A 15,843-nucleotide genomic window follows, 5' to 3' on the forward strand; every position below is an offset into this window, starting at 1 on the left:
TCTATTTGTTTTAGGTAACTTTATTACCACTTTTCCAAGCCTTCAGTGCTGTCCAGCTGGCTTCTATTTGGCTTTCACATATTGTTACCTGAAACGCGTTTTAAAAACATTTTGTCAGTGGGAAATACTGGTGAGTGAATCCCAGTTTAATTAAGTTTTTAATAAAAACCATAGTATAGTACTGAGGGCGCATCCGCAATTATATTTTTTTCCAAGTCATATCAATTACCACCACACGGTACTGTCGTTCCGACTTATGGACATGTTACTCCTTACCAGGTTGTAACAAATTTTGTATACAAAATGTGACACTCGAGGTTTTTCCGAACGATCACCTTGTAATATTTTGTGTATATGATTATTATTAAATGAAAACGTGATCCTTTGTGCATTTTATGTGTTGTATGTATTATATATGTAGTATAGATATATAATAGAGCCGAGACCACGACCCGAGACCATGACTCGCAACCGGGCGGTTGCGAGTGGGCCACTCGGTCTCGAGTGGGCCGTTGAGCCGAAACCGGTTTGGGCCGAAACCCCCAAGCCCAACCCGAAACATCCCCTTGTATATATATCCCACCTTTCCCCCACTTCTTCCATTTTACACACACAAACACTCCTCAAACTCTCTCAACTAGAAACCCTCAACAACACACCCCAATCCCTTCCTATTTTCGGTTCAAGCAAAGATCCCGGACAAGAAACTCGGTCAAGACTATCACTCGGACATTCCATCTTCTTGGTTCTCTTTTCTTTGTTTTCGGCTCCTCCTCTCATAACCGGTTAGTGCTATCTTGTGGGTTATCTTTTGTGTATAAGATGTATGTATGTTGTATGAACTAAGAAATGGTTGGTTAGTAGTTTATGCATGATTATTAGGATGTTTTGCAAAGTTTGTGAATATGTGTTAACATGACTAAAAATGACATGATATTGGTAGTTTACAAGTGTTCATAGCCAACTACACTATGCTTCTTTGTTTCTTGCAAGAATGATGATGTTTAGCATAAGATTTTCGGCTATAATGTATGTTTTCTTGTTTAGCATCAAGATCTTGTTAAATGTGTGATTTTCGGTTCATAAATATGTGTTTATATTGGCATGAAAACCCTAGAAAAATATGAAGATAGGATGAACTTGTTTGAATATGGCTTGAAGATGTAAAAATGGCAAAGTTTGATCTATCTTTACTAGTATTCAGCTTTGGCAAAGTGTTAGTGAAACCTTATTGGTAGTTTCCTAAAATGGGCCTGAATTCTTGGTACAAAAGGGACTGATGCACCTGCATCATCACGTGTACATGAAAGTGACAGGTTACGACTCGCAACGACAGCCTTCCGACTCGAAACCGCACCGTTGCGACTCGCAACCAAAGCATGACAAGTCGAAACCACGTGATTGCGACTCGAGACTACGTCGGTTGCGACTCGCAACCACAGCATGATGACTCGAGACCACGGTTACGACTCGCAACCACAACGTGACAAGCCGAAACCACCTGGTTGCGACTCGAGACCAGCTGGTTGCGAGTGGGCTGTTCATTTTGGTTACTGGGCCCATATGTGTTTAACTTGGGCTATCTGTTGACTGGATTACGTGTTGCTGTTGACTGCTTAATTTCTTAGGCCGGCCCAGTAACCCACTGTTTACTTATATGCTTGATACGTGTTAGTTATGTGTAAGTTTTTACGTGAATGCCTGTATACCGAACCTGACCTATACCGGTAACCATGTTAGGACGTGGTGACCAACGTGATTGACAAGTAACCTTAACCTACCGAGCAACCCAAGGTGAGTTCACAACTTAAAAGCATGCGTCCCGGTGGTTTGGGACACGAGACTAACAACCCTATCCCCTGGTAAAAGGGGATACCATTTGCATACCTTCCCTAGTTATTGGGAACAAAACTTACTTTTCCTTCCCGGGTATTGGGAAACCTTTTGGTTAATTACTGTTTATACGGATTGCAACTAACGGCACTAAACGAAACTCTATCACTCAAGTCCCTACTACAAATACCGATTAGTCGCCGGGTTAGGCGAACGGGTTATTAGTTGATAGCGCTATTTAGGTGTTTACCAGCCTCACACCGTGCCCTGGTTTGGGACGGGCGTGAACTAATGTACTCAGAAATCCGTCAATGATGATAGAACATTGACATCGGGGCATCCTGCGGATACGCAACGGTTACCTAGTGTTCGGTATTGGAAAAACAGTTTAGTCGCTAACTTTTGGGGTAGCTCCCCAGGGCATGTATAAACGGATAAATTAATCGGTGAAACAAAGTTTTTGGTAATTAAAACTGGACAACTAGTGAACTCACTCAGCATTATTGTTGACCCCTTACTGCATGCTTTGCAGGTAACCAGTGACGATGGAGCTTGCAGCTTGGGAACGTGTAGTGTCTATTCACCCTTGTGTTGGGTGTTACCTTATTTTGAAACATGAACTTTGTTTTAACCTACCGTACTTATGCTTCCGCTACTTAATACTGTTTTGGAACTTAAAACTTTAAAACTCTGAACTTAATATTTGCTAAGCTTATGAATAGTAAGTATTACTTTTGTTATCAACTTAAGTATTCGGTATAATTGGTGGCTGGATCCTGGTCAGTCACGCCCTCGAAGCGGGTGTTATCCGCAGGTGGATTTTGGGGGTGTGACAGATTGGTATCAGAGCCATTGGTTATAGTGAACTTGGTTTTAAAAAAGGGAAAAATCTTTTTGGAGAAAACCAGACTATAACCCGTGACTCGTAACGACACTACACTCCAAGTGCAAGGCTCGACACATTTGACCTCATAGCTCGGACCAGTGTTTACTTGTTTGCTTTATGTTTCCTGTTATGCTATACGTACTAGTGTGCCTAAACTAGATAGATACACCTCTCTCTCCTATCTCATTCTCGCTACCTTACGGCATCACACTCATACTGTGTTTTCTGGTTATGAAGACAATGAGTGGACGCGGAAGAGGAAACATTAACATGACGCAGGCTCAGTTCACTAACCTGCTCAACACAGTGGCTGCGGCTTTTGCAGCTCACCCTTTAGGTAAGCTCGTTGTTTTAGGATGTTTAGGTCCTACCGCCACATCGACTTTTCGCCTCTAAACCTATACGTTTCGCTTCTCACCCTATAGGTCAGCATGCACCTGCGCAACCACCAGTGTGTACTTTCAAAACTTTCATGGATTGCAAGCCTCTCCCTTTCAACGGCACTGAGGGTGCCATAGGTCTTCTGCATTGGATTGAGAAAATTGAAGCTGTTTTTGCTGTTTGCGAGTGTCCCCCTGCGAACTGGGTGAAGTTTGCTACTGCTACGCTTGAAGGAAGCGCGCTTTCTTGGTGGAAGGCGCAGATTCAGATGTTTGGTTTGGAAACTGCAAATGCTACGGCATGGGAGGATTTCAAGGATATGATTAAGGACGAATACTGTCACCGGGATGACATCCACAAGCTTGAGAATGAGTACTATGAACTCAAGATGGTTGGGTCGGAAATTGAAACATACACCAAGCTGTCAAATGACTACGCTGCTCTTTGCCCAAACATGTCTCGACCAATGTACCGAAGGATCGAACTGTATATCAAAGGTTTGGCTCCAGAGATTCGAAGCCATGTCACTTCAGCCAACCACACTACCATTCAGCCGATTGTTCGACTTGCTCACAAACTCACTGATCAAGCCGTAGAAGAGGGCCGGTTGCCCAAAAGGATCAGTGCTACTGTCGGAACTTCTAGTGACAGCAAGCGTAAGTGGGAAGGAAGTCAAAGCAAGGATGCTAACCCCACTCAGGCCCCAGCACAGCAAAGGAAAACCGAAAACAACAAGGGCGCTCAACAACAGGGTGGCTATCGTGGAAACCACCCCAAGTGCAACAAGTGCAATCGACATCACAGCGGGCAGTGTGTGAAGGGCCAGTGTCAGCGATGTAACAAAATGGGGCATGAGGCCAAGGATTGTAGAAGTCAGTTCCCAGCTAGACAGAACCAGCAACAACCCCAACAGCAACAGCAGCAGGGAAACAACCGGGCATGTTTTAAGTGTGGAGCTGAGGGGCACTTTAAGAAGGATTGCCCTGAACTGAATCAGAACCGCAACAATAATCAGGGAGCTGGGAACAACAATCAGAACAACAATGCTGGGAATGGTGCTAGAGGAAGAGCTTTCGTGATTGGAGCTGGTGAAGCAAGGAATGACCCCAATGTCGTGGCGGGTAAGTTCCTACTCGATGATCGTTATGTTTCTGTGTTATTTGATTCCGGTGCCGATGCTAGTTATGTATCCCTACGTATTAGTAAGAAGCTTAAGCGTCCGCTTTCGTTACTAAGTTCTCCTCATATCGTCGAGTTAGCTAATGGTAGAAACATCGAGGCCTCCCATGTTGTCAAAGGCTGCAAACTAGAGTTGTCTGGTCAGACATTTAGTATCGATCTTTTCCCTGTTACTCTTGGAAGCTTCGACGTCGTTATTGGTATGGATTGGTTATCCAAGCAACGCGCAGAGATCCTCTGTCAAGAGAAAGCAGTTCGTATTCCTCGCCGTTCTGGCAAACCCCTCATTGTACAAGGTGGCAAAAGTGGAGAAATCTCTGGCGTTATCTCGTTCTTGAAGGCCCAGAAGTATTTACGAAAAGGGCACACCGCTATCCTAGCACTTGTTACCAACACGCAGGAAAAGGAAAAGAGGATTGAAGACTTTCCAGTAGTGCGCGACTATCCCGAGGTATTTCCTGAGGAATTACCTGGACTCCCTCCCCATCGTCAGGTCGAATTCCAAATCGAGCTAGCTCCCGGAGCAGCGCCTATAGCTCGTGCACCTTATCGACTAGCCCCCGCAGAATTGAAGGAACTCTCGACACAACTACAGGAACTTTTGGATAAAGGGTTTATCCGCCCTAGTTCGTCACCCTGGGGAGCACCGGTACTCTTTGTTAAGAAGAAGGATGGCACGTTCCGAATGTGCATAGACTATCGTGAGTTGAACAAGGTTACCATCAAGAATCGTTACCCTCTCCCGCGAATCGACGATTTGTTTGATCAACTGCAAGGATCGAGCTACTACTCTAAGATTGACCTGCGATCAGGCTACCATCAGTTAAGGGTCCGTAACGAAGACATCTCCAAAACTGCATTCAGAACTCGTTATGGTCATTATGAATTCCTCGTTATGCCCTTTGGAATGACCAACGCCCCTGCAGTGTTCATGGATCTTATGAACCGAGTATGCAAACCCTACCTCGACAAATTTGTGATCGTGTTTATAGACGACATCTTGATCTACTCGAAAAGTCAGGAAGAGCATGAACAGCATCTACGCCTTATCCTCGAACTCCTCCGCAATGAGCAACTGTATGCCAAGTTCTCGAAATGCGACTTCTGGCTTCGAGAAGTTCATTTCCTTGGGCACGTGGTTAACAAGGATGGAATCCACGTCGACCCAGCTAAGATCGACTCTATAAAGAATTGGCCTACCCCTAAGACTCCGACTGAAGTTCGCCAATTCTTGGGATTGGCAGGCTACTACCGCAGATTTATTCAGGGATTCTCAAAGATTGCTCAACCCCTCACTACACTCACTCAGAAAGGCGTCACCTACAAGTGGAATGAAGCACAGGAATCTGCTTTTCAGAGGCTTAAGGATAACCTCTGCAGCGCTCCTATTCTATCGTTACCTGAAGGAACGGACGACTTTGTGGTTTACTGCGATGCGTCTATTCATGGGCTCGGTTGTGTGTTGATGCAACGCGAGAAAGTTATTGCTTACGCCTCTCGACAACTTAAGACACATGAAAGGAACTACACAACACACGACTTGGAACTGGGAGCAGTGATATTTGCGCTTAAGATATGGAGACATTACTTGTACGGTACCAAGTGCACCATTTACACCGATCACAGGAGTCTCGAGCATATCTTTAAGCAGAAGGAACTAAACATGCGACAACGTCGATGGGTCGAACTTCTGAATGATTATGAATGCGCCATCAAGTATCATCCGGGCAAGGCCAATGTCGTGGCAGACGCCCTCAGCCGAAAGGACACTATACCAAAGCGCGTGCGAGCATTACAACTTACCATCCAGTCTAGTCTCCCTACCCAGATTCGAAATGCTCAGGTTGAAGCTCTGAAACCGGAAAACATCAGGGCTGAGTCCCTGCGAGGATCGAGGCAGCAACTAGAACAGAAAGAAGACGGCGCCTACTATGTGGCAGGGCGCATTTGGGTCCCACTTTACGGAGACCTACGAGAGCTTGTGATGGACGAAGCTCATAAATCCCGTTATTCAGTACATCCTGGTGCAGATAAGATGTACCACGACTTGAAAACCACATACTGGTGGCCTGGCATGAAAGCCCACATAGCCGCCTATGTTGGCAAATGTTTGACCTGCGCAAGAGTCAAGATCGAGTATCAGAAACCAGCAGGCCTACTGCAGCAACCCGAAATCCCGAAATGGAAATGGGAACAGATTTCCATGGATTTTGTTACAGGGCTACCTAGATCCCAACGTGGGAATGATACTATCTGGGTGATAGTAGATCGATTGACTAAGTCTGCACACTTTCTGGCCATTAAGGAAACAGACAAGTTCTCAACCTTGGCAGAAATCTATTTAAAGGAAGTAGTCTCCAGGCACGGGGTGCCAATTTCTATTATTTCCGACCGAGACGCTCGTTTTACTTCCGAGTTGTGGCAAGCTATGCACAAATGTTTTGGCTCACGTTTGGACATGAGCACCGCTTATTACCCGCAAACGGATGGGCAGTCTGAACGCACCATCCAAACCCTGGAAGACATGCTTAGAGCATGTGTGATCGATTTTGGCAAGAACTGGGAGAAGCATCTACCGTTGGTGGAATTCTCCTACAATAACAGCTACCACACTAGCATTCAGGCGGCACCTTTTGAGGCATTGTACGGTCGTAAATGCCGATCACCTCTCTGCTGGGCGGAAGTTGGTGATAGTCAACTCACAGGCCCAGAACTAGTGGTAGATACAACGGAAAAGATTTCCCAGATCAGGCAACGCATGGCGGCAGCTCGTGACCGTCAGAAAAGCTACGCTGACAAGCGTAAGAGACCATTAGAATTCCAGGTCGGGGACCGGGTTCTACTTAAAGTCTCACCCTGGAAGGGTGTGGTTCGTTTTGGTAAACGAGGCAAGCTGAATCCACGGTATGTTGGACCGTTCGAAATTACCGAGAAAATCGGTAAGGTTGCTTATAGATTGAACCTGCCTGCAGAGCTGAGTGCAGTGCACAATGTTTTTCACGTGTCTAACCTGAAGAAGTGTTTGTCGGATGAAACACTTGTGATTCCTTTTAAGGAACTGACGATTGATGAACAGCTACACTTTACTGAGGAACCGATTGAGATCACGGATCGAGAAATCAAAACCCTCAAACGTAGCCAGATACCCCTTGTGCGAGTTCGTTGGAACTCACGGCGCGGCCCAGAGTTTACCTGGGAGCGGGAGGACCAGATGAAGTCCAAGTATCCCCAGTTATTCCCAAACGAAAACCCCAGCACTAAAGCTACAACCGAATTTCGGGACGAAATTCCAAACTAACGGGGGGATGATGTGACACCCCGTTAAAACACACTAGCTTGGCAGTGGCTGCTTCAACTTTCGGGACGAAAGTTCTTAAAACTTGGGGATAATGTGACACTCGAGGTTTTTCCGAACGATCACCTTGTAATATTTTGTGTATATGATTATTATTAAATGAAAACGTGATCCTTTGTGCATTTTATGTGTTGTATGTATTATATATGTAGTATAGATATATAATAGAGCCGAGACCACGACCCGAGACCATGACTCGCAACCGGGCGGTTGCGAGTGGGCCACTCGGTCTCGAGTGGGCCGTTGAGCCGAAACCGGTTTGGGCCGAAACCCCCAAGCCCAACCCGAAACATCCCCTTGTATATATATCCCACCTTTCCCCCACTTCTTCCATTTTACACACACAAACACTCCTCAAACTCTCTCAACTAGAAACCCTCAACAACACACCCCAATCCCTTCCTATTTTCGGTTCAAGCAAAGATCCCGGACAAGAAACTCGGTCAAGACTATCACTCGGACATTCCATCTTCTTGGTTCTCTTTTCTTTGTTTTCGGCTCCTCCTCTCATAACCGGTTAGTGCTATCTTGTGGGTTATCTTTTGTGTATAAGATGTATGTATGTTGTATGAACTAAGAAATGGTTGGTTAGTAGTTTATGCATGATTATTAGGATGTTTTGCAAAGTTTGTGAATATGTGTTAACATGACTAAAAATGACATGATATTGGTAGTTTACAAGTGTTCATAGCCAACTACACTATGCTTCTTTGTTTCTTGCAAGAATGATGATGTTTAGCATAAGATTTTCGGCTATAATGTATGTTTTCTTGTTTAGCATCAAGATCTTGTTAAATGTGTGATTTTCGGTTCATAAATATGTGTTTATATTGGCATGAAAACCCTAGAAAAATATGAAGATAGGATGAACTTGTTTGAATATGGCTTGAAGATGTAAAAATGGCAAAGTTTGATCTATCTTTACTAGTATTCAGCTTTGGCAAAGTGTTAGTGAAACCTTATTGGTAGTTTCCTAAAATGGGCCTGAATTCTTGGTACAAAAGGGACTGATGCACCTGCATCATCACGTGTACATGAAAGTGACAGGTTACGACTCGCAACGACAGCCTTCCGACTCGAAACCGCACCGTTGCGACTCGCAACCAAAGCATGACAAGTCGAAACCACGTGATTGCGACTCGAGACTACGTCGGTTGCGACTCGCAACCACAGCATGATGACTCGAGACCACGGTTACGACTCGCAACCACAACGTGACAAGCCGAAACCACCTGGTTGCGACTCGAGACCAGCTGGTTGCGAGTGGGCTGTTCATTTTGGTTACTGGGCCCATATGTGTTTAACTTGGGCTATCTGTTGACTGGATTACGTGTTGCTGTTGACTGCTTAATTTCTTAGGCCGGCCCAGTAACCCACTGTTTACTTATATGCTTGATACGTGTTAGTTATGTGTAAGTTTTTACGTGAATGCCTGTATACCGAACCTGACCTATACCGGTAACCATGTTAGGACGTGGTGACCAACGTGATTGACAAGTAACCTTAACCTACCGAGCAACCCAAGGTGAGTTCACAACTTAAAAGCATGCGTCCCGGTGGTTTGGGACACGAGACTAACAACCCTATCCCCTGGTAAAAGGGGATACCATTTGCATACCTTCCCTAGTTATTGGGAACAAAACTTACTTTTCCTTCCCGGGTATTGGGAAACCTTTTGGTTAATTACTGTTTATACGGATTGCAACTAACGGCACTAAACGAAACTCTATCACTCAAGTCCCTACTACAAATACCGATTAGTCGCCGGGTTAGGCGAACGGGTTATTAGTTGATAGCGCTATTTAGGTGTTTACCAGCCTCACACCGTGCCCTGGTTTGGGACGGGCGTGAACTAATGTACTCAGAAATCCGTCAATGATGATAGAACATTGACATCGGGGCATCCTGCGGATACGCAACGGTTACCTAGTGTTCGGTATTGGAAAAACAGTTTAGTCGCTAACTTTTGGGGTAGCTCCCCAGGGCATGTATAAACGGATAAATTAATCGGTGAAACAAAGTTTTTGGTAATTAAAACTGGACAACTAGTGAACTCACTCAGCATTATTGTTGACCCCTTACTGCATGCTTTGCAGGTAACCAGTGACGATGGAGCTTGCAGCTTGGGAACGTGTAGTGTCTATTCACCCTTGTGTTGGGTGTTACCTTATTTTGAAACATGAACTTTGTTTTAACCTACCGTACTTATGCTTCCGCTACTTAATACTGTTTTGGAACTTAAAACTTTAAAACTCTGAACTTAATATTTGCTAAGCTTATGAATAGTAAGTATTACTTTTGTTATCAACTTAAGTATTCGGTATAATTGGTGGCTGGATCCTGGTCAGTCACGCCCTCGAAGCGGGTGTTATCCGCAGGTGGATTTTGGGGGTGTGACACAAAACCCCAAATTTACCGACTGTAATTCTATCCTTACAAATACTCAATAACTGCTTAATATATAATTAGTTAAGTGAGGTTTTGTAAAAACAGTTTGCAAAAGGAGATTACTCACATTGCTGTCTTAGATTATCCGTAAGGATTTTCTGGGAATAATCTATAAATTACACAAATGCACGTGTGTTAGTATAATTCCCCAATTTAACATTAGTAATACCCTCCCCGAGACGGCATTCCAACGACTACGTCGGGCAGAACCACGACAGCCGTTACGGAACCCTAGATCAATCGGGCAGAGTATCTAATACGTCTCCAGGGGTTATGATACTTACATCGTAGCAGAACCTCGCTATTTAGGGGGGGGTATAATACCCGTGTATAATGCCTACACTTTAGAAATTGAGATTGAGAAAAGAAAACTGAACGAATTCGACTGAAGGCCGATGCCTCCTTTATATAGGGGCTGAGTTTGACTTTTACGCGGCCCGCGTAAATGATAACAGCGGGTTACGCGGCTCGCGTCAAACCCAGGTCAACGCGTAGCTCGTCCGGATCAGCTTATAGGTCTGTCGGGTGTTAGGCCACGTGGCCGCACCGGGCTTTGCCAGGTTGTTAAGCTCTCGCGGCCCGCATAAGTGTTAAAGATGGCTTACGCGGCCCGCCTAAAACCCAAAAATTCAATTTTTGATTATTTTTTATTAATATTTAAGGTATTCGGGGCCCGTTTTCACGTATGGGGTGTTTTTAGGGACGTATTGGGAGATTTTAAAATGTATTAGGGTGTCAAAAATAATTCAAGGGTGTCGGTTTACGTTAGGGTTGTTATATCCTCCCCACCTTGTTTTAGAGCTCGTCCTCTTTTGGAGTCCCACTTCACTTTGACCAGAACTAATCTTTTATGCTTAAGATTCTTGACTTTCCTATCTTCAATCTGTAGAGGTCTTTCTACAAATTTGAGTTGTTTATTTACCTCTATATCCTTAAGAGGTACCACAAGTGATTCATCGGCTAAGCACTTCTTGAGATTAGATACATGAAATACATCATGTATTCCTGTCATTTCCTCTGGCAGTTGTAGCTGATAGGCTACAGGTCCTATTCTTCTAGTAATCTCAAAAGGTCCAACATACCTGGGACTTAGCTTTCCCCGTTTGATGAATCTTACCACTCCTTTCCAAGGAGTGACTTTTAACAATACTTTGTCACCTATCTGGAATTCTAATGGCTTACATCGGTTATCAGTGTAGCTCTTCTGTCGATCACGTGCTGCTTTCAGTCGTTCCTTGGCTTGAATGATCTTGTCGGTTGTTTCCTGTACTATCTCAGGTCCAGATAGTTGCTTTTCCCCAATTTCTGCCCAACAGACTGGGGTTCTGAACTTTCGTCCATAAAGTGCTTCGAATGGTGCAGCATTGATACTTGTGTGATAACTGTTATTATAGGAGAATTCTATTAAAGGTAAGTGATCATCCCAATTACCTCCGAAATCAATTACACAAGCTCTAAGCATGTCTTCCATTGTCTGAATTGTCCTTTCGCTTTGTCCGTCAGTTTGAGGTTGATAAGCTGTGCTTAGATTCAACTTGGTTCCCATTGCTTTTTGGAAACTTGTCCAAAAATGAGAGATAAAACGGCTATCCCTATCATAAACAATTGATAAAGGTATTCCATGTAATGAAACAATTTCATTTACATACAATTTGGTTAATTGTTCCATACTAAAAGTTTCTTTCATTGATAGAAAACGAGCTGACTTGGTTAGCCTATCTACAATCACCCAGTTTGTATAATTACCTTTTCTTGTTTTGGGTAATTTGGTAACAAAATCCATTGTTATTAATTCCCATTTCCACACTGGCATTTCTAACTGCTGCAGCAATCCTGAGGGTTTCTAGTGTTCAGCTTTGACTTGTGAACAAGTTAAACATTTAGAAACATAAGCTGCTATATCCTTTTTCATTCTTATCCACCATAAATTTTTCCTTAAATCCTGGTACATCTTATCACTTCCTGGATGCATCGTATATTTAGACTTATGGGCTTCTTCTAATATACGGTGACGTAAGTTTCCTAATTTAGGTATCCATATTCTCTTCTTATGGAATCTCCAAATTCCATCTGTTCCTTGTTCTAATTCTTTAATCATTCCCTTTAATTTTTCAGTATCCTCCTTAATTACTGATTCTTGTGCTTTTCTAATCTGACCGTTTAAATCTACTTGTAGATTTAATTTAAGAGAACGTACCCTTTTTTGGCTTTTCATGATATTTTCGGCTTAAAGCATCAGCCACTACGTTGGCCTTTCCTGCATGATACTGAATATCACAATCATAATCACTAAGAATCTCCATCCAACATCTTTGTCTCTATTCGGTTCTTTTTGACCAAAAACGTACCTTAAACTCTTATAATCGGTGAATATGGTAAACTTACTACCATAAAGGTAATGTCTCCAAAACTTAAGGGCAAAAATTATGGCTCCTAGTTCTAGATCATAGGTTGAATAATTCTCTTCATGATTCTTAAGTTGTCTGGATGCGTAAGCTATAACCTTTTGACGTTGCATCAATACACATCCATAACCTAACTTAGAAGCATCACAAAAGACTACAAAGTCTTCAGTTCCTTCTGGTAACGCTAGTACGGGTGCATGGGTTAGTCTTTGCTTAAGAATTCTAAAGGCTTCTTCTTGTTTTGGTCCCCATTCAAACTTAATGGATTTACAGGTTAACTTGGTTAAGGGAATGGCTATTCAAGAAAAATTTCGAATAAATCTTCTATAATAACCGGCCAATCCTAGAAAACTTCTAACCTCGGTTGGTGATGCAGGGGTTTTCCATTTGGTAATCGCCTCGATCTTTGTTGGATCTACATGAATTCCTTCATGATCGACTAAGTGTCCAAAAAACTGTAACTGTTCTAACCAAAACTCGCAATTTGAAAACTTAGCGTAAAGCTTTTCCTTCTTAATAGATTTAAAAGTAAGTGCAAATGCTTTGCATGATCCTCTTTACTCTTAGAGTAAATTAGAATATCATCAATAAAAACAATTATGAATTTATCCAAATATGGCTTACATATTCGGTTCATCATGTCCATAAATGCGGCTGGGGCATTGGTTAAACCAAATGGCATGACAGTAAATTCATAATGGCCGTACCTTGTTCTAATTGCACTCTTAGGAATGTCCTCTTCCTATACCTTTAGTTGATGATATCCTGATCTTAAATCGATTTTAGAGAAAAATCGAGCTCTTTGCAGTTGATCGAACAGATCATCGATTCTTGGTAATGGATACCGATTCTTAATCGTGACCTTGTTCAATTCACGGTAGTCAATGCACATACGCATTGATCCGTCCTTCTTTTTTACAAACAAAATCGGTGCTCCCCATGGCGATGAGCTTGGCTGAATGAATCCTTTCTCTAATAATTCGTCCAACTGTTTCTTCAGTTCCTAAATTTCGGCGAGTGCCAAACGGTAAGGTGCTTTGGCAATCGGTGCCATTCCTGGTAGTAGGTGGATTCTGAATTCAACTTCCCAGTCTGGCGGTAATCCTGGCAATTCTTCTGGAAATACATCTGAAAACCGAGACACTACTGGAATGTCTTTTAGTTCTTTTCCTTTAGTGTTAGTGATTATAGAAATCAAATACACTATAGATCCTTTTCTTATATAACTTATAGTTTTCATCACAGAGATGAATTTAGTGGATCTATATGGTTTTTCTGCTTTAATTGTGATCTTTTCACCTCTTCACCTCTTGGTGAATTTACTTGAATTGACTTTTGATCACATAAAATACTGGCTTTATTGGCTATTAACCAATCCATTCCTAATACGACATCAAATCCTACCAGATTCATTGGGTAAAGGTTTGCAATAAATTTTTGATTAAAAATTTCTATTCTTGCTCCCTGCAAGATTTCAGAAATCCTAACGGTTTCTCCATTTGCTGTCTCTACCAGACATTCTTGTGGTAGTTTAGTTAATGATTGATTTAGAAGTTTGCAAAACGAAGTATTGATAAAACTTTGGTTTGCACCAGAGTCAAATAATACTTCAGCAAAAATATCATTAACTAAAAACGTACCAGCTATGACGTCCGGGATCATCTTGGCTTCATCTGCAGTTAGAACAAATACTCTAGCATTTTTAGTGTTCTTGTTGTTTGCAGGTGGAGCTAACTTCGGACAATTTGGCTTGATATGACCTTTTTCTCCGCATTTGGTTTCCTTCTGCAGGTTTCTTCCTTGTGTCCTGGTACTTTGCAGAAATTGCAGTAAGTGGAGCATTTTCCTGAATGCTTCTTTCTGCAGGTTTTGCAGTATGGTGCAGAGGTAGAACCTATGTTCCTAGGGTTGGAATTCCCAAAACGGAATTCTTGGGTAAGCCTTTGGGTTAGGTTTCTCCTCTGGTCTTCTTCTCTAGTATGGATTAATTCATCTGTCAAGGTATTGGCTAGTTCTACAGCTTCTTCTATGGTTTGGGGTCTAGCTGCCTTGACTACATGCCTAATCTCCCCGATTAATCCCCAGATGTATCGGGAGATTAATACCGGTTCAGGTGATGCAAGGGTTGGCACTATTCTAGCATATTCAAAGAATGTAGTAGTGTACCCCTTACTATCTACCCCGGTCATTCTAAGGTTCAGAAACTTATTTGCTATTTGCTTCTTTTCATTGGGAGGGCAGAATTTCCTTTCTACCATATTTTTAAACTCCTCCCATTCCATGTTATATACCCTATCACTTCCCCTTGACTGTAGGATAGTGTTCCACCATTCTAGGGCTGAGTTTTTTAACAGGTTAGAAGCAATCATTATCTTGTCTTCTTCTGCACACTTGCTTATTTTTAGAACAGCCTCAGTTTTCTCTATCCAGCGTAGAGCTACAATGGGTCCTTCATTGCCCGAGAATTCTATTGGTTTGCAGGACCAGAATTCTTTGTAAGAACAACCATATGGCATGGTTCTTCTTCTTTTAGGAATGGGCACTTGAAGTACAGGTCCATTGTTCACGTTGTGTTCCAGTTCAGTTGGTCGCTTACTACTATGCTTACTTTTATTTTCGGCTTCCTTAACATTTTGGATAATAAATGGCATCGCATCTATGATTCCTTGTGCCACTATGTGTTGAATGGCACTATTATCCACTTGGTTTCCATTGTTATTGTTGTTCGGATTCTCATTATTCAAATTATCGTTATTCGAGTTGTTGTCGTTCTGGATATTATCATTCTGGTTTTCCTGATTTACTTCGTTGTCCATCTGAATTTTAAACATTTACCACATATTAATATCACCAATAATATTTGAATATAGTCAATCACATGACATGCACTTTGGTCAAAAGCGTCGAGCATTGCGACCTTACTCTATTCATATACTATGCATCTATTACACACCAGTACTGAAATAAAGATTACAATACCGACTGAAATTTAAAGCTATACTACTAGTAGTAGGCATCCGTAGTTTTTTTTTACACACATACAGACATATTATATTATTATATTATTATTATTTCTACCATCTCCACCATCGATTCAAGGATATGGATTCATCCAAAAATCCATATTGCGTTCGTCGTATTTCCATACGAGACGCTCTCCCACCTGTCTCATTCGTTCACTACTCTCTAAAATTTCCTCACCAAAAGTTCTAAGTTCTTTTACGTTTTCTGCACTCATTGGGGGTGCAGGTTCTAGGACTGGGTTTGGAATCTAGGGTGCGGGTTCCTGGTACGGGGCTTGGTATTCTCTAAAATATCCCTAATGAATGCATCGTTATCGTAATAGGGATCTAGAG

Source organism: Helianthus annuus, chromosome 16, assembly GCF_002127325.2.
Source record: "Helianthus annuus cultivar XRQ/B chromosome 16, HanXRQr2.0-SUNRISE, whole genome shotgun sequence".
Lineage (NCBI taxonomy): Eukaryota > Viridiplantae > Streptophyta > Magnoliopsida > Asterales > Asteraceae > Helianthus > Helianthus annuus.